The sequence below is a fragment of the Lynx canadensis genome, chromosome D3 (genome assembly GCF_007474595.2).
Source record: "Lynx canadensis isolate LIC74 chromosome D3, mLynCan4.pri.v2, whole genome shotgun sequence".
NCBI lineage: Eukaryota > Metazoa > Chordata > Mammalia > Carnivora > Felidae > Lynx > Lynx canadensis.
Window position 1 is genome coordinate 68,350,518 of NC_044314.2, and position 19,694 is coordinate 68,370,211.

The 19,694-nt window shown below is 53.9% G+C and overlaps 1 protein-coding gene across 3 annotated transcripts in view; it reads right to left on the reverse strand.

Moving 5' to 3' along the window:
- Positions 1-19,166, reverse strand: part of TPST2 (tyrosylprotein sulfotransferase 2) — a 52,678-nt gene extending 33,512 nt beyond the window's left edge. Inside the window, exon 1 of one of the 3 annotated variants that reach the window (XM_030335718.1) lies at positions 19,094-19,166. The gene's annotated coding sequence lies outside the window, so the exon portion shown is untranslated. Of the gene's footprint in view, positions 1-10,358; positions 10,470-16,765; positions 16,986-19,093 lie in introns of those variants that run through there. The other 2 variants (XM_030335716.1, XM_030335717.2) reach the window with 2 other exon arrangements.
- Between the last annotated feature and the right edge of the window lie 528 nt (positions 19,167-19,694).

Here is a 19,694-nt window from a genome sequence, read left to right on the forward strand (position 1 = left end):
GACAGCCACATGGGGCTTAGGGATCCCGGAGGGTGGGGTGGGGGTTGTGGGGGACACAGGCTGATCAAGTCCTTAACTGTGTGTGCCTGGTCCCCGCGGTCCTCTCCTGCCTCATCTCCAGGCTTGAGCTTGGAGTGAAAGCCCCTGAGCACACAGGGGTCCATCTCCAAGATTCACCAGCGCCCTGCCTCAGCGGCCCCCGCTTCCTGCCTCTTCCCACTGACTCCTTCAAAATTCAGCTCCAGATTCCTCCTTCTGCAATGGCTCCTCTGACATCCTCTGGATAGGGTGATGCTCCTAGTCCCTCTGCTCGCGCCCCTGACTGTTAACGTCGCACCCTCTACTCACCAGACGACAGTAGCATCCCCTCCCCAAGGTGCACCGACCAACAGTATCTCCAGCTAGTGCCAGTGTCCCTGGGAGCGCAATCACCTCGGGGTGGAAGCCAGTGCCTGGCGCACAGAAGGCACCCAAGCGTGTGCCTGAACGCAAGAGGCGTACTCAACTTTACTCAACCCCGTGAGGCTTGCCTCCTCCAAGAAGCCTTCCGTGATGCCGTAGCCCAGTCAGCGCTTCCTCTGGGTTCCCGCAGCCCCCTGCGCTCACCTCCAGAGCCACCCAACCTGGAGATTGGTATATAGTAGGTGCTTAATAGATATTTATAGAACTGACCTGAGAAACAGAGAGGATTTAGGTTGAGAAAGCTCCACAGGGTGAGTGTCGCCTGTTTTAGGTCAGGGTTCTTTCATCCCAGCAAAGGTTCTAAAACAGTCACAGCTCCATCTACACGCTAAGCACTGGGCTAAACATAAAGACTCTGCAGGGTTCAGAGAGGGAAACTGAGGCTCAGACAGGTAGAGGGCTTGCCCTGTCTTCAAATCAAGGATTTTGAGGTTCAAAACGTTCTTCAAACGTTCACCCATCAGGGAAGTAAATGCAAATTTAAAAGTACAATAGAAGACTGCTATATAGCTGAATCGCTTAAAAAAAAAAAAAAAAGATAATACCAGGTGTTAGCAAGGATGTGATGCCATCAGAAATGCATCTAACTCGTCACCAAAGTCCCAATAGCACCAAATGTTCCCAAGAGCACCATCCGCAAAAGCCCCCAACTAGAAACTACCCAGACGCCCATAACCAAGAGACTTCACATGTAAATACGAATAAATAAATATACACCCAACAGCCAGGCAGATGAACAAGCCAACACTTGACACAACACTCAGGATGAATCTCATAGACCTATGTTGAGCGGGGGGGAAAAAAGCCAATACAAAAGAGAGCATCTGCGTTTTGACGTATGTGAAGTATTTTATACTTGATAGGTCTATAAAGTACAAAGGCAGGCAAAATTAATCTCTAATAGGAGATTTAAGGATGGTGGTCAGCCTTTGGGGAGACCTGACTGGAGGAGGGGTACGGACATCTTGTTGGAGGGGGTACAAGGCATGTGCTTTAAAAAAGATTTTTTTTAAGTTTATTTATGTATTTTGAGAAAGAGAGAGAGAGAGCAGTCAAGCAGGGGAAGGGCGGAGAGAGGTTGGGGGGCGGGGGGCGGGGGCGGAATCCCAAGCAGGCTCCACGCTGTCGGGCAGAGCTGGACGCAGGGCTCGATCCCACGACCCGGGGATCCTGACCTGAGCGGAAATCAAGAGTCGGATGCTTAACCAACTGAGCCCCCAGGCGCCCCGAGGCACGTGCTTTTTTTCTCGATCTGGTGCCGTCACACGGGCACGTTCACCTGCAAATTCATCGAGCCGTCCACCCATGATGTACGCGGCTTTCTGTACGGATGAGAGCCTTTCATAAAAGTAGTCTTAAAGAGCCACACTCGGTCAGAGGCTGAGGAACGGTGGTGCTGCCCGGGCACCCCACCCCCACCCTGCACACCTTCCTGTTTCTGCTACAGCGGAGCACACAGGACTCCATTCATTCCCTCAACCGGCAGGCGCCCTCCCAGGGCCAGGCTCGGTGCCGGGCGCTGGGAACATAAAAGTCAACAGGGCCGAGGCCTCCGATCCCGCCACCCACAAGCCAGTTCCTGGTACACACGTCCCCAAACCCACACCCAAGAAAGGAGCAGCCAGGCTGGGGGAGCTTTTGAGGGGAGGCCAAGGAGGTGATGCCTACTATCTTCCTCTTTCCTCGGAGCGAGAACATTTTCAGGCGTCTTCCTTCCGGACCCCGGGCCAAACCCCAATGTTCAGACACAGGTAGCAGGAGATTCCTACTCTGCTCCTCCAGGCTGACGACCCCTGGATTATCACCTCCAATCCAGAACTCCCTCCCCAACACCAGACTCGGGCAACCACTGTCTCCTCGTCACTGCCACTTGGGCGTTGACCTGGCGCCCCAAGCTGATCGCCTGGTTATCCCCCCAAATACATGCTACCCTCACTTGGTGGCAGCGTATTATCCGCAGGCCGAAAGGCTTGAAGGCAGCCCAAAGCAAGACTCCCCCCTCTCTCTCCCAACCCCAACCCGACCCAGCAGCAAATCCTGCCGACCTCACCTTCAAGACAGAGCCATGCAATGATTTCTTGGCTGTGACACCAGAGGCACAGGTAGCAGAAGAAAAAAATAACAGGCGACCGGAACTTCGCGGAGAGTAAAACATTTTGTGCATCAAAAGATATCCGAAGAGCAAAACGCCAACCCACAGAAGAGGAGACAATATTTGCAAGTCACGATAACCAGAACATACGAGGAACTATAGCATGAGCCACCTGATTCGAAACTGGGTAAGAGAGCTCAGCAGACATTTCTCCAAAGATCTACAGATGGCCAAAAAGCACATGGAAAGCTGCTCAACGTCACTGACCATTAGGGAAATGCAAGTCAAAACCGCCACGAGAAAGCACCTCGCATCCGTCAGGAACAATGTGAATACCTCCCCATCCTACCTGGTCCCCACCTCCAGCCCCCCTACTCGCCAACAGTGTGCATGTCAAGGCTCCCAGATACCCTCAGGATGCAATTCTTCTCATGGCTTGTGGGGGCCTCACGATCACCACCCTGCACGCCAGCCAAACGGATTGTCTATCGACCTGATAGATGCCATGCACCCCTGATTTTCCTATTTATGTTCTCAGTCTACCTGCGACTCCAGGTGTGAGCATGTGTCCCAGGACACAGTGTCAGTTCAGGGACGGATACGTAACTCAGTCCAGGTCTGTGAAAGTCAGCTAGAGCCTCAACAGGATCTTCTGGGGAAGCTAAGCAAATAGGGTGCGGGGCCGGAAGTACGGGGACATCTCTGGTCACCACCTGCAGAGCCTGCCTGAGAAGCCTAGGCAAGAAGATGGAGCCACGACTCCCTGCCATTAGTTGGATTCCTGGATCCAGCCATGCCTGAAGCCATCCCTACCCCTCAACTTGTTAGTGACATGAGCCAATACTTTTTTGCTTAATTCCATGGAGCTGGGTTTCTGGCTTTGTCAATCAAGAGCCCTATCTAACAGGTACCCAAATATCCTCTACCCAACGTTATCTTGGCTTGTTATCACCTCCGCTCAAGCATCACCTTTTCCAGGAAATCTTCCAAGAACGCCCAGATTAGACTAAGTACTCCCTATGTCTCATGGTTCCCTATGCCTACCCCTCACCATTTTCTACGGTAATTGCTGTTTGCCCCTTCATCTCCCGTACTTGACTGTGGGGAGCTGATGGGCTGCAGGGCCCTGCAGCCTTTTTAAAATTTCTTTTGTATTCCCATTCTTAACGCAAAGCCTGGCACACCCACAGGCGTCAGTATTTCATTTTTTTGAGCTCACTGTGTTGATTGCCAAATGTCCTCAGGTATCAGGGAGCAGTGAAAGAATGGGTTTTGCAGGAAGAAGGACTCAAGTTTGAATTCTTCCCTATCATCTTTGTGACCATAGGGAAGTCACTTGACCTCTCTGAGCTTCATTTTCTTATCTGTGAAAGGCAAACGGCAGCTAACTCCAACGGATGGCAGTGCCTACGCCCACCTTCTCCTCCAGGGCCAAAATTCTGCCTCTCTCTTCTTTCTGCTCCATTACTGGTGTGGATTATCTGTCCCGCTGCCTACCAAACGTGCATTCTCTGACCCCCTGGGATCGGTCTTTGGGACCAGGATGGCGCTGATCCCATGCTCAGGACCAGTGATGGAGGGCTGACCAACAAGGGTACAGAAATTTAGAGATGGGCATGGGCAGGAGGGTGAAGAGGAGTCAATCCCAGGATTTTCAAGAATTACTAGAGAAATGGCTCCCTTACAGCCAAGACTGGTATGTATGCCCGGGAGTGTTCCTGGGGACAGCATGCCTGAGAATGAAGCCACCACAAAAGAAAGTCTATCTAAGAGACACGTCCTAATACAGTGGAGCACCTGGATCCAGCCATACCTGAAGGTGATGTGCCTTACCTGACCCAATAAATACACCTACCTAATCATTTCTTTTGACCTCTACGTGCTTCCCACTTAGTGGTCTTCTCCCAGGCCCCAGAATGATTTTTTTTTTTTTTTAAATGCTTTGACAAGCCTAGGCAAAACTGATTTCCAAAGTCTTACATAGAGACTCAGGAGCCAGCTAACCACTCGAACTTCTGCCCCAAGGGTGTAGGTAGAAGTTTTCCACATGTAGAGTTTTCCACACGGGAAGCCAACTCTTACAAAAAAGTCAGGTTGTTCCTGTATATTTTGCTTTACACAAAAGTCAGGCTGTTCCCATATATTTTGCTTAGAAGGTCTTTGGCTGCCCCCGGGTTGTAATTTATGGCTTTTTCTGATTGCATTACCTTCCACTTCTTTGCTGTGGAGGTTTTGCAAGGGCTGCAGGTCAAGAGGTCGTGTCCCCAGATAAGAAGGTCCACACCTTTTTTTTTTTTTATGGTTCATCCAAGAGGCATTTGACTTTCATCCTGGTGATACTGTGGGCATGTGAGTCTGGACAGAAGTAGGATTTGGGTGTTTGTTTTTTTTTTTTTAAAGTTTATTTATTTTGGGGCGCCTGGGTGGCGCAGTCGGTTAAGCGTCCGACTTCAGCCAGGTCACGATCTCGCGGTCCGTGAGTTCGAGCCCCGCGTCGGGCTCTGGGCTGATGGCTCAGAGCCTGGAGCCTGTTTCCGATTCTGTGTCTCCCTCTCTCTCTGCCCCTCCTCCGTTCATGCTCTGTCTCTCTCTGTCCCAAAAATAAATAAACGTTGAAAAAAAAAATTAAAAAAAAAAAAAAAAGTTTATTTATTTTGAAAGAGAAAGAGAGAGCACAAGCAGGGGAGGGGCGGGGAGAGAGGGAGAGAGAGAATCTGTGCTGTCAGCACCGAGCCCGATGTGGGGCTCGAACTCACCAACCGTGAGATCACGACCTGAGCTGAAATCAAGAGTCGGACGCTCAACCGACTGAGCCACCCAGGAGTGGGCGGGGGGTTTTAAGAACACAATTTGCAGGCTTGGTTCTGAGGCCACACCAACCTGGGCATCTAGTTTCCCTGCCCCTCTATTTCCCTCTTGGACAAACACAGCCCAGGACCAGGAGAGTTTTGTCCCTCACCTGCTCATGAAGGAGACAGAACAGCAAAGGTCTCAAAGGCCCCAAGAGCTGTTCAGAACAAGAACACTTAACGGATTGAAACCCGTGAGGAAGGAGCACCTCCTCACAGCTCACTGTCCTCCGGGAGGGCCACTCCAGATTCGGAGTGAGTGAACAGCCTTTTCCTACAGAAAAATGGTTTGGGCCCCAGAGGAGGCCTTGGACCCTGTTGGAAAGTATTTCCATCTGCAGACTTGCCTGGACATGGCCAGACACAGGACCAGGTGTGGGGAGAGTCCTTGAACTTCTCTGAGCCTCAGTTTCTTCATCTGTTAAATGGGTGAACAATATAATCCTTATTGCCACAAATTGTCGAGCACTTCTGTGCAGCGGGCACTAGACAACCTTATCTATAATCTTCCCGGCACCCCAAGAGATGGTCATTATTATGATCCCCATTTTACAGGTAAGAAAACTGAGGCCCAGAGAGGGGAAGTGGCTGGCCCAAGGTCTCACAGCTTGAGTTCCGGGCAGGTGGCATTCTAATTCAAAAGCGTCTTACTCAAAAGGCCCCATTTCCCCACCATATCATATCATCATATCCTCTGGATGCCAGCGCCACATCACTGTGAGCTTTCAAGGACACCACACACAAAAAGATAAATGTGCACCTGTTTGCTCAGGAACTGGCAAGTCACAAGTGCGATTCGTAAGGGAGAGGATTCATTTTCAGAAATACCAAATAAAAGCTGTGCTGCCTAATTAACAAGAGGTTTACAACCTGCCGCAAAGTGTACGAACCCCTCCCACCCCCCATAATGGAGTCCCAAGCCCTCGGACACCTCACTTCTGCTGCTTCTTCCCCTCTCCGTTTCACCAGCTTATTTTTGCGGGCTTTGCAATGAGCATGCGCCAACATTCGTTCCAATCAGACTGTTCCAATCAGCCTATGGGCATGGGGGATGGCCGGGTAAGGCTGTACCCTCTGTAGCTCGCAGCCAATGAGGGATCAGGGGAGGGGCTTGCAGGCTAGGAGATAAACTGCCTGCTTTAACTGCCCCCAGTGGGCCTGTCTCAGACACCCGCTCTTGCAAGAACGTTGATTAAAGCCTCCTTCACTCTGCTCCAAGCCTCCACGTCCCTCCCTCGATGGGGTCAGTGGGCTTACTTCTCACAATAGGTATTCAGGGATTTGAGAACTGAACGGCTGGAGGCAGATGCAGTTCCCTGGTGTCCTCATTACCCGCTTCATCTCGGCTCTCTCTGTCCCCAGTCCCAAGTGGAGCAGGTCCCCAAAGAGCAGAGCTGGGAAAAGGTGGCAATAAATCATCACCTTTCGATGAAGGGGCACACGCCTGGGCGTCCTTGCCCTCGAGGACATGGGCTCCCAACCACGCGTCTGGCCATGCCCATCACTCCCAGCCCCACTAGGAAGCTGCCACCCACCGGCCGACCCCACCGGAAGGAGGCCAGAGAGGGGCCCCCCCGCTTCCCACCCATTTCTGTGCGGCTTCATACCGCACTGGCTTGCTCGGACTGGAAGGTGAGATGGGCTGCAGACCTCCCCACCCTGTCCACCCCAGGGACTCCAGAAGCTTCAAGGCAACACTTGAGCCCTCTGCATCAGGCTCCAGCCCTACCAGTCTCACCTCCAGAAGGAGGGCTAAAAACCCCACTTCAAATCGCCACTTCTCCACTTCCCCAGACCAGTTTCTCCACTTCCCCAACTGCCATGCCCCACGTCCTTCCTCTGTCAAACGGGGACAAGAGCACCTCCCTGGAGGCCAAGATGAGTTTGTACCCAGGAGGCCCTCCGCAGACTACCTGGCACACACTAGGGCATCAGTAAGCACTGACCGCGAATATCATGGTTCTGACACCAAATACCTTCCAGTCCCCACATTGTTACTGACACTATTCCTTTTCCCTGCCACGCCTCCCGTCCTTTTTCACCTCCTCCTCCTCATAATTACATAATCAATCAATTACATAATAATTACATAATCAAAGGCCCTACCAAGTACCTAGGGCCTCTTCGGTGCACAGAGCGCTTCTCATGGGCCACCTCCTACCCAGCATGGCCTCCTGGAAGAAGGACACTATTATGCACGTACTTCTTCGGTGATGGTTAATTTCGTGTGTCAACCAGACTGGGCTAAGGGCTGCCCCAACAGCTGGTAAAACATTATTTCTGAGTGTGTCTTTGAGGGTAGTTTCCCAAAGGGATTAGCATTTGAATTGGTAGGCCCAGTAAAGAAGGCGCCATCATCAAAGGCGGGTGGGCCTTACCTAAGCTGTTGAGGGTTTGTATAGAGCAAAGACCTGGAAGAAATGCAAATTTGCTTTTTTTTTTTTTTTTTTGCTGGAGGTGGGCCATCCATCTGTCCTGTCCTGCCCCCGGACATTTGTGCTGCTGGTTCTGAGGCCATCGGACTCAGACTGGATTTCACTACCAGCTTTCCTGCTCTCCAGCTTCCTTGCAGAAGTCTCAGCCCCCTTCACCGGGTGAACCAATTCCTCTGATAAATCTCCTCTCCCGTCCTATAGGTTCTGGTTCTCTGGAGAGCTCTGACATATTTCCCTTCCTCTTCAGCTTTTCCCCTAAGCTGTCAGCTCCCCAAGGGCAGGGACCCTCGTACCTGGCACAGAGGCTGGCATACAGAAGGTGCTCAATACTTGCTGCATAAATGGGGCCTGGCTGAATCCTCACAAAAACCCACCGGTGGGACAATGGTTACCGTTTTAATTTTTTTTTTTTTCCAACGTTTATTTATTTTTGGGACAGAGAGAGACAGAGCATGAACGGGGGAGGGGCAGAGAGAGAGGGAGACACAGAATCGGAAACAGGCTCCAGGCTCTGAGCCATCAGCCCAGAGCCCGACGCGGGGCTCGAACTCACGGACCGCGAGATCGTGACCTGGCTGAAGTCAGACGCTTAACCGACTGCGCCACCCAGGTGCCCCTACAATGGTTACCGTTTTAAAATGAAGCTGCAAACGACACGAATAGTTAAGAAAATTAACAAAGGCCACACAGCACTAAATGGGTAAAGCTAGATTTGAACTTGAGACTTTCAGATGCCGATTATTATTAATTAGGGAAATCCCACGTGTTCTTATTCATTAGGGAAATCCCACACCCCAGATGTGTGTTCCACCCTGCAGCCCTGGGAGCCTTCTCTGACCTCTGCTGCCACGGGGCCGGCCTGCGTGAAACACATCAAGGCTGTACTTTGGGAGTAACATTCCCAGGGGACTTCCTTTGCACCATCAAAGCCCCTGAGAAGTCTCATCTTGGAGGGGTTTGGGGATCAGCCCAGGAAACTGATGCTCCAGTAACCGGATAATGGGCAGAATGAAATAAAAGCTTGATCGGGGGAATAAATAAGTCATGTGACCAGGGAGGTCAAGAGGAAGGGACTGTGGATTCTGGAAGCATGCGGCAGCAGGTGGTGAGGGTCAGGCAGGAGTTCAGAGAAAGATTCCTAGCATCCGAACAGATGTAGAGAGTAGGGGAAGGGCCCCAGGGGGAGGGGAGGCCCAGAGGCGTACCAGTGCACTGGGGACCGGGAATGGCAAAGGAGTCACTGAAAACACAGCAGTCTCAAGGTCAAGGTGGGGGGTAAATGATAACGGTAATAAAAATTACAATAGCAAGAACAGTAATAGTAGCAAACACGCAAATACTGCTTACTTCGTGCCCAGACGCTGTTCTAGGCACTTTACATGTATTAGCTCATTTGGTCCTCACAACCAATCTATAAGGACGGTGCCGTTACGGCCCCATTGTACAGATGAGGAAACTGAGGCACCGGAAGGTCAAAGTCTTTGCCTATGAGCTCACAGGGTAGGTGGTGGAGTAGGGTCTTGCACCAGTTTGGTTTTTAGAGTATGCTTAACCTCTACCACCGGGGTTCCCAAAATGGGTTCCCAGACCAGCGGCACTGGCAGCACCTGGGAACCCATTAGAAATGCAAACGCTCAGGCCCCTTCCAGACCTGCTGAATGGGGGGATTCTGGGCATGGGGTGCAGCCAGCTGTGTGGAGCAAGCCTTCCAGGGGAAGCCGCTGCTTGCTTCAAGGTGCCACGCTGCTATAAACCTGCTCAAGAGGGGAGGGAGGCAGGAGAGGAGGGCAGCAGAGATGCCCAGCAGGTGGGTGAGGGCGAGCCAGCCTCAAATTCCAGTGTCCCACCTCCTAGGAGGGAGTTTCCACATGACGCCCCCGGAGGGCCAGCTGAGCACCCACCAGCTAAACGCTCTCCCCGCAGTGCATCCGCCTTGGGGACCCAGACCTGTTCTGTACTCCAGATCTGTTTCCATGACCTTAGCAAATAACCTCCACTCTCCCCCTCTGGGAAAGGACGAGGCTGGGCCCATTTTCTTATATCCCTATTCCCACCCCCCGCCCCGCCCAAAACTCTTAGGCAACAAAAGTGCACTGCTGGCCTACTGTGTGCCCCGGTGGGGGAGTGAACACAATGTGGGGCCTGCGAGGGCAGTTCGCGGCCACTGAGACAGAAGGAAAGGTGAAGGCAATGACCTGCAGGGCCACGCACCTGCCCACCTGCCGTATGCCGGCTCAGGGGGTCCCCAGAGGCAGGGGACAGCGCTCTGCTAAGCCCCCACACCAAAGCAAACCCAGAGCCGCACTCCACCCCCTCGCTGCCAACTCGGGGCTTCCTCTTCCTCTCCCTCCCCCACAGTCTCAGGGCCTGCCCAGCCCCCCCCCTCACCCCCCCCCCCCCCCCCGCCACTGCACTAGGTGCCCCAGAGGCGGGGCTGCTGTAGGGGGCGGGCTCAGAATCCCTGCCCACCCAGTGCTGGGCTGCCTCTGCCCGGTTCCTGACCTCCCTGGGCCTCCACACCTGTCCACACCCGGGCGGGGAAGTGGCACACCACCACCACCTCCCACGCCTCTAGAAGGGTGGTCGCTGAGTCCCTCGGGCTCCGGGATGGTTCGGTTCCGAAGGTTCTGGGGCAGGATGTCACTCACAGCCAAAGGAAGTGGGGCAGGGAGTTTCTAATGAGAAAAAGGAAGGGCTGGGGGAGGCGGGTGCGCGTGTGGAGGGGGAAGTAGTGCCGGTGGGGGAGGGAGAAGACAGACAGATGGGAAAGAGCCAGCCAGCCAGAGACAGAGAGAGACAGCGAAGGGGGAGACACAGTCAGGGGGAGATCTGAACAGAGGGAGAACAGGGATGGGAAGGAGACAGGGAGAGACAAAAATAGAGACCCAGACAGACGCGCAGAGAGAAGGAGCGAGATGGGGGGGGGTGGTAACAGGCTGGAACCGGAACCTCAGCTCCTAGAGCGTGCCCCCCACCCCCGTTAACTAATGGAGTCCTTCCCCACCCCTCAGTCAAGGCTCCGGGGGCTTCACGGAGAACTTTAAGGGCAAGGTCACTTGCTAGCCTAGCGCCCCCCCCCCCCATCGGGCTGCCCCAATTCCCACCTGCTGGAGACCACCCTGCGCATTACTCTCACCTGTTTCATATTTTTGTTCAACGAGCTCAATGCTGTTAGAACATTTTCAAAGGGAACTAGAACCCACCGGCTTCAACGAAAAACATGCCCTAATTAAAAAGAAGCTGCCAAAATAAATGCACAGCGAGCAATAATCGTTCCGCCTCCGCCCAGGGAGGCCAGCCTGGGGAGGCCAGCAGGGGGTGTGCTCAGCGTTAAACAACAGGAGCCTGGAGAGAAACTAAGTTAGCACCCCGCGGAGACTCTTTCTAGAAGTCAGCAAAGGGCAGACAGAGGGAAACGTGGAGAGGAAAACTCTCATTCTCCGGGGGGAACCCAGGTTCTCCAGGGTGCCATTGGCTGCTGGTGTAACTCCACTCCTTTTTTTTTTTTATTTATTTATTGAGTGGGGCGCGAGCGCGCACGCGGGGGCACGGGGGAGAGAGGGAAGAGAGAATCCAAGCAGGCTCTACACCATCAGTGCAGAAGATCGATGCTGGGGCTCAAACCCCCAAACCGTGAGATCATGACCTGAGCTGAGATCAAGAGTCCGGCATTTAACCACCGACCTCGCGAGCCAAGAGCCACAGTTGTGTGGTGGCTCTACCCCTGCAGAACTCCAGTGGTAACCCCTCACTCCACCCCAACAGGCACCTACGAACATCCGGAAGGGCTAGACCACGAACTCTGTCAGGCCTACCAGGCCACAGGGTCTCACACCTCTGAATTTTTGCACCTGTGGTTCTCTCCCCGCGGAAACACATTTCCTGCCCTCCTCTACCCAGCTAACTCCTACTGGCACAATTTGTACCCCCCCCCCTCCTCCAGGAAGCCTTCCCTGGCTGCCTCCCATCCCCCAAAGTACTTAGCTGCCTGTGTGGCCTCTCTGGCCTGCTGCCTCCTCCTCTGGAATTCACAGGGTTGGCCATTCTCCCCCCACACCCCACCCCCGTCCTGATGGCCCCCTATTTGTCGACTAAATGGGAGAAGGGACAAGATGTGGAGGTACCCTAATAGCCATGGACAGTCAAAATCAAAATGAAACCTCCTCTGAGCTCCGTGAGTTTCAGGCAGGAGCTCCCGCAAAACAAAAATGAGACGACCTGGCTCCAGTGGGCCTTACCTACTCCCTGGACCACACACTCCGGGCCAGTGACCGAGCGTCAATTTCCTATAAGCCTCAATTTCCTCTCCTATAAAATGAAGGTACTAGAGTCCCTTATGATAAGAGTTGAGCTAAGAAACATACATGTGAATAGCTAAGTACTCAGTAGGCACTCAAATATTAACGGCAATCATTATTTTTGCTATCACCTTACAGCCACCAAACTACAAAATATCACAACTTACAGGGACCCAAGAGATGAGTAGCTCAGGGCTTGCCAGACTTTCTGCAAAGGGCCTGATAATAAATATTTTCAATTCTGTGGACCACATGGGTCTCTGTCGGAACCACCAAACTCTGCCCTGGTAGCACGGAGGCAGCCATAGAGGAAATGTAAGTGAATGAGTGTGGTTGTATTCCGACAAAACTTTATTTACAAAAACACACCGGGGGCTGGACTGGGCCCAGGGGCTGTCGTTTGCCAACTTTCTAGGTAGGCACCTCAGGTGGGAGATGTGATTTACTTTTTATCTTGTCTGATGCCTCCACCAGAGGGTAAACTCCGGGCACCCAGGGACTTCTTAAATCCTGCACCCTAGCATCTAGCTGAGAAACTGCCATGCGTCCCTACTTCCCAGGAAGTTACTGAGTGCTTCTAATGACCCAGGCTCAGTGCCAGTTGCTAGGGACGCAGTGACTGAAGATGCGTGGGGTGGGGGGGGGGGGGGCGTCACTCAGCGGAAATCTGTGCAGTGATGGGATGGATGAAAGACTCCCATGGGCGGCCTCTGGAGTTGGGCAGGTCTGGGTTCAAACCCCAATGCTGTCCCATCAGGCCTGTGTGACCTCGGGAAAGTGACTCGACCATCCTGAGCCTCGGTTTCCAGGAAATGGAATCATCAATAACAAATGCTTCCCTGACACCCTGTGAGGACAGAGAAAGGGTAGGGGACGGTGTTCCCCGAGCCACTCAGGTGGTGTAGACGTGCTGGGACACAGGCAGAAATACGCTCGCTAGTGCTCACAGCACAGGGACCTCAGCTGGCCTCAAATATCTCACCGTGGGTTCTGTGAGAACCCCAACCAGTAAGGTGGGACCCTGGGGCCCACAGACAAGGGCTTTCCCGCCCCCCCGCCGCAGGGTGTGGGGAATGAGGACACGCTCCCACGTGTTAAGAGCCTTGAGGCCTACAGTGGCAGAACAGGAGGCCTCGGATAACCTCCAATGTGCTAGAAAAACAGGGCTGGAAGGACTCTTGAAAAACACGGGCACAAGTGGTTTAACATTTTTGCTTGTAAAGCAATGGGAACTGCTTGTTCAAGTGACACCCAGGCAGGCCCGTGGTGTCTTCAGAGCCCCGAAGACCCACACCGGGCCAGAGGGCCCTTGGGGCCAGACAGGTCACGCATGTGATGATGGAGAATGGTGGGCACCATGACGACCAGGAGAGCCCAGGACATTTAAGGGGGAGCTTCAGGCCACTCCGGTTTGGCCCAAGCTCCTGAAGTCCCAAAAGAAGTGGGGAGATTGGATTATTCTCTAAAAATATTTGAATGTTGGCTCCATGTAAAATGAATCACCATGGGAGCCACACAAAAACCATCCTGTGGGTCACAGGCATCGACTGCCAGCATGTGACAGCCCCATCTGCCCATTTCACAGCTGGGGAAACGGAGTCTCGGAGGGGGGAAACACCTTACTCAATGTCACAGAGTGACCTGGGAAGCAAAGCTGGGGCTCAGATGCCTCCAGGCCTCTACCCAGCCCCAACTGCTCCAGAGACCGTGGGGAATGGGAGGGAGTGGGGGTGGGGGTGAGGGTTGGGGGGGTAGGAATCTGGGCTACACAAGCCAAGAGCCCTGTGTGTTCTGCCATCCAGGACGGAGCATGGACAAATGGGCAGGAAAAGGGATGAATACGTATTAGTAACACCTAATAATTTGTAGGGGCACCTGGGTGTCTCGGTCGGTTAAGTGTCTGACTCTTGATTTTGGCTCAGGTCATGATCTCACAGTTTGTGAGTTCAAGCCCCACATGGGGCTCTGTGATGACAGTGCAGAGCCTGCTGGGGATTCTCTCTAGCCCTCCCCTACTCTCATGGGAGCACGTGCTCTCTCAAAAATAAATTTAAAAACTTAGATAATAATACATAGTAATTTGTAACAATATATATAATACAGTAATAATAACTGATATCTTCTTAGTGTTTTCTATGTGTTGGGCATTAAGATAGGGTATCAGGAGGGGGTAAGATGGTAATTGAAAGTGAAGATGAGGGACACCTGGGTGGCTCAGTCGGTTGAGCGTCCGACTTTGGCTCAGGTCGGGATCTTATGGTCTGTGGGTTCAAGCCCCGTGTCGGGCTCTGTGCTGACAGCTCGGAGCCTGGAGCCTGCTTTGGATTCTGTGTCTCCCTCTCTCTCTCTACCCCTCACACACTCATGCTCTGTCTCTCTGTCTCAAAAATAAATAAACATTAAAAAAAAATTTTTTTTTAAAGCGGAGATGATAATTAAGAGTACAGACTCAGGATTAAAATCCTGTCTCTCCCACTTCCTAGCTGAGGGATCTTATCCAAATTAGTTCACCTCTCTGTGCCTCAGCTTGTCCTTTTTTTTTTTTTAATTTCAATTTTTTTTTTTTTTTTTTTACTTGAGAGAGAGAGAGAGAGCACACACATATGCATGTGCACAGGGGCATGGGGCTTGATCTCATGACCCTGGATTGTGACCTGAGCCAAAATCAAGAGTCAGATGCTCAACCGACTAAGCCACCTAGGCGCCCCTTGGCTTGTCCATTTCATATAGCCAGTGGGAGAATCAAATCTGATTGACGCACATAAAGTGCCTCGTGCCTGGTGAGCTCTACTGGTATCAGTTATAATTATTGCTTTTTGACAGATGGGGAAGCTGAGGCGTCCAAAGGGACATGCTCCAGACTCCAGCCTGTCTGACCCTGAGCCCTCACATTTTGCCTTGTACCAAGGTATGCACTTTACGCCCCCCCTCCGGCCCCCCGCCGGTCTCCTCTGGTCCAAACCAGGAGGTAGGTCCTCGCTGCACCTCTATTCTGCAGACAAGGAAGCTGAAGCATGGGGAAGGCAGCCAGTAAACCCAGACGTGCAGCCACGAAGCGAACTAACCAGATTCTAACGCAAGCCCGAGCCCTCCATCATGCGTGCTACCGCTCGGCCTGCCTGCTGGCCACCGGAGCCTGGTCGAAAGTCTGGTTGATGCAAGAATGCACTTGGCAGACGGGACTGCTGCCCTGCCTTGCCTCCCACCAGCTGAACACACAGGATTACATGAAACTCCTCCCGAGGCAGCAGCCCCAGACGCTCCCCTGGGCATATGGGCACTTCCCTTGACAGTGCTCCCCTAGGATTTCGAGGGCTTGGCCCAGCTCTTGGGCTGTTCTCAAGGAATCATTCCCACGAATCCTCCTCAGGCCACAACCCAGGGTGGAGGAGACCAGACAAGGGGCATAGGAGGGGGCAGGATCTCAAAACTGTCTCCTGAGCGGCCCCAGACAGGGTGAACATGTGGCTGCAGAGGGCAAGGGGACCTTGCAGATGGCAGGAACAGGTGGCAGGTGGGGAGGCCAGGAGCCGCTGTTACCCAGACAGGTTTCTGCAGTGCCACGTGGCAAACCAGAGCCAGCTGGGCCATACCCGGGCTTTCAGATCACTCACACCAGCCACTTCTGACCCACCTCTCTTACTGCAAATCGATTCACAAAGTCACGTCGATAACACACTTGGATGGCTTTACCAGTCCCTAGGTGGCACTACATCTAAGTTGTCTACACCCACTGCCCAGCAGGATACACGGAGGCCCATGCATGCCTAGGCCCATGTTTCCCCAGGCTATGCAGGAATGCTTGATTTTAAAAGGGCGAGGAGAGGGAAGTATGCACAAATGAATAAAGGCAGGAGGGGCTGGGGCTGGGGCTGGATACAGTGGCCAGAGGCCCATCGCAATGGCCCTCCCAAACGGCAGATGCCCGGGTAGGACAAGGCTGCTTGTTGGGAGCCCAGAACGCACAGATGAATGCTCGCTTCAGTTCCAGAGCCAGCAGACGACAGGTTTAAGAACATCAGGAAGACCTGATCACCTTCGAGAAACTTGGTTCCTCCATGAAAACGTCATACTCTGACCTGGGCAGCTTCACCTCACAGAAGCCAGAGAGCGTGAGGGAAGAGGTGGGGGTCCCAGGCACGGGGGCAAGGCCAAGAGAAGGGACGGGATGTCTGTGCGTCCCGAGAGGCACCAGTAGGGCGACTGCCCTACTCAGGACTGCCGGTCGCAGGCCTGGCGGGGAGCATCTCTTAAAGTACGGAGTGGCTCACTGAGGCCACTCAGATGGCCCACCTCACATGGCCACCAGGGGAGGGCACCTTCAGAATGAGCATGGGGGGCCGGCGGGGGGGAGCACGGGCAGGACCAGACTCCCTTTCTCAATTGAGGGACAAGCCTTCCCCCGGCCTCTGTGGGTCTTTGCTGTGACGGGATGCCCTGTTGGCCTGGGGTGGGAAGGTCTGAGCAGTTCTTTCCACTGTGTGCAGGTTCCTAATAGGCAGCCCCAGGTCTGGGGTGGGTACCGTGAGCCCCCGGGCTCCCCACTGCCCCTGGTCCCACACAGGGCCCAGCAGGATGCCTTCAGCAAGTTATGTCACTATCACAGAAGCGATGTAAACGCACACATACCTCGGCTAAGCGCTGGCTGGGCTTCGTTACCGGTTTCCTGATGGTCCCAGAGCTGTTCCTCGTGACCCACAGAACACTCCTCATTCTGCTAATGAGGCATTTAATTCCATGCGTATTGGAATATAATTTATAATGAGCACATCAAAGCCAGTGATTTCAAAGATTAGGACGGCTTCGGAGACTGTATTTAGTCCAGATTATCCACACCTTCATCGGCTGCCTGTGGGATTGTAAAATGGGGCAGCTGCTTTGGAAAACTGGCCCTTCTTCAAAAGGTTAGACATAGAATTACCGTGCAACCCAGCAATTCCACTCCTCGGAATATACCCAAGAGCACTACAGCAGCATTATTCACGACACCCAAAAAGTGGACAGAAAGCAAACGTCCATTAGCTGCCAAGTGGAAACAGAGTATATCCACAGTGGAATAGTATTCAGCCCTTAAAAGGTGATCAAATACTACACCTGAAACTAGTAAGACACTGCACGTTAACTATATTGGAATTAAAAACTTAAAAACAGAAAGTCATGAAATAGCAAAAAAAAAATTAAAAAAAAAAAAAGGAACACAGAACCCCTACATGCTACCACATGGGCGAAACTCGGGCTCATTCTAAGTGAAAAGCACCAGTCACAAAAGGCCACGTTGTGCGTGACTGCATTTACATAAAATTTGCATAAAATGTCCAGCACAGGGAAATCCAGAGACGGAAAACAGATGAGTGGTTGCCAGGGGCTGGGGAAGGAGGGATTGAGCGGTGATTGCCGATGGGTCCAAGGTTTCTTTTTGGGTGATGAAAATGTTCTAGAATTAGGTAGTAGTTGTGGTTGCACATCTCTGCGAATATCCTCAAAACCAGTGAACTGAATGCTTTAAAATCTGAATTGTATCTCAGTAAAGCTGCTGTAAAGAGGTCATATGCGATTTGGAAGAACAGTGATATAAGCACATACACTGGGTAAATAATACAATAATACAATTAGGATTCAGTAGGGTAAAAATGGTTCACGAATGACTCAAAAAACCCAATTTCACAGTCATGGAAACTGAGGCTGGATAAGGAAGAATGACTCGAGCAGGCTACCTCACTACTAAACCAGGATGAGTCACACTGAGATCTGCCTAACTCCAGAGGCCTGGCCTAACCATCAGGCCACCTAGCTGAAGGAAGAGATGGGGTGTAGGGAGAGGTGTGCACAGCCCAGTACGGGACACAGACCTACAAGGAGGTTGGTAAGTGAAGGAAAGAGCAAGTTACCTCAGTGGGTTTCAAAACAGGAACCCCCCCACAATGCCTGGGGACTGCTAGGCACCCCAGGATGGGGTGCTGCCTGAAGCTTCTGAAGGATGAGTAGGAGTTTGCCAGCTCCCCTCCCCAACATCCCGACATGACACATGAAGTCAGGAGGCCTGAGGGTAGGTTTCAGCTCTGCCACGTCCTATCTGGGGACCCTAGTAGATTACTAGGGCCGTGGGCACATGCCTTTCTGAGCCTCAGTTTCCCCAAGTGACAAGCACAGTGCCTTGTAACAACTGCACTCCATCGGATGACTCCCACCCTTCCTCCCGAGGGGATGTGCGTTTGAGTGGGAAAGCCAGACCTGACCTCTGTCCCACATTTAATAATAACGACTCTGCCAGGTCCAGCCTCGGTGACCAAGCCCCTCTTCCCTCGCGGCCACTCCCAGTCCCAGCTTTATCTGGCACCTCGCCTCCAGCTCACACTGCGAGGGGGAGGTTGCCGGGCGGTGGGGTCTTCTGGCCGAATTTCGCGGGGGACCCTCAAGTTCACGAGGGCTCCGCGGACCCCAAGCTCTCGGCGGCGCCCTCCCCAGCCAACGATTTCCGCCCCCCGACGCCTCCACTCTGGACACACCTCGCAACTGCACGGCGTTGCAAGTTAACTTCCACGCGCCCGCCCGGGGGTCCCCGCAAGGCGAGGAGGGGTCGGGGACCCCGACGGCGGTCACACGCCGCTTTCCCCCCACCCCCAACACACACACACACACACACACACACACACACACACACACGGACGCCGAGCGCCGCCCGGGCGCTGGGTCCGAGGCGGGAAGCGCGGGCCGGGGGCCGAGGCTCTACCGCACCCCGCGGACATCGCTCCGGGCGCCCGGCGCCTGCGGATCCTCGAACCGGCCGCGCGCGCCGCCTCCCGCCCAGCTCCCAGCCCCGGAGCCCCAGCAGCCGCGCCGGGCCCGGGAAGAAGCCGCCCGGGCCGAGGGCTCCCCGGAGCCCGAGGCCGACCCGCAGGCGGCCCCCTGCCGGCGGCTGCGACCCGGGGCCCCACGCGCCGCCCCAGGGCCACCTACCGTGCCGAGGCGCGGCGAGGCGACCCCGCGCGCCCAGCGAGTCTGGGCTGGCCAGCCACCCCGGCCGGGGGAGGGGGAGGCACCCGCGCGCGGGGGCGGGGCCGCGGCGCCGTGACGTTGCGTGGGGGCGGGGACGGGGCGCGGCCCCGCCCACGGCCGCTCACCGCCCCTGCGGTCCGCCTCCGAACCGCGCGGTGGGGCGGGGCGGCCCCGGGAGCCGACCCCGCCCCGGAAGTCCTTGTCTGCGTGCTGGCTTACCCCCCAGGACGGGCAGCTCACCACTCTTCCTGCCAGGACAGATCTGTTTCAGAGGCGTACCCTTCTGTCTGTAAGCAGCGGGGTGGAATGGTCGCGGAGAAGTGGTGTGAGAGAAGACTACGCCCTGAACAGAGGGCACTTATGCTCCGGTGTGTGTGACACAAGGAAAAAAGAGAGAGGGGCTATCATGCATATTCATAGGCGTCAGGGGTTCTCAAGAAGGGGGCGACTTTGCCCTGCCCCCACCGCAAGGACATTTGACAATATCTGAAGACATTTTTGGTTGTCACAACTGGGGGATGGGGGTGTCGTACTGGTGTCTGGTGGGTAGAGGCCTGAGGCG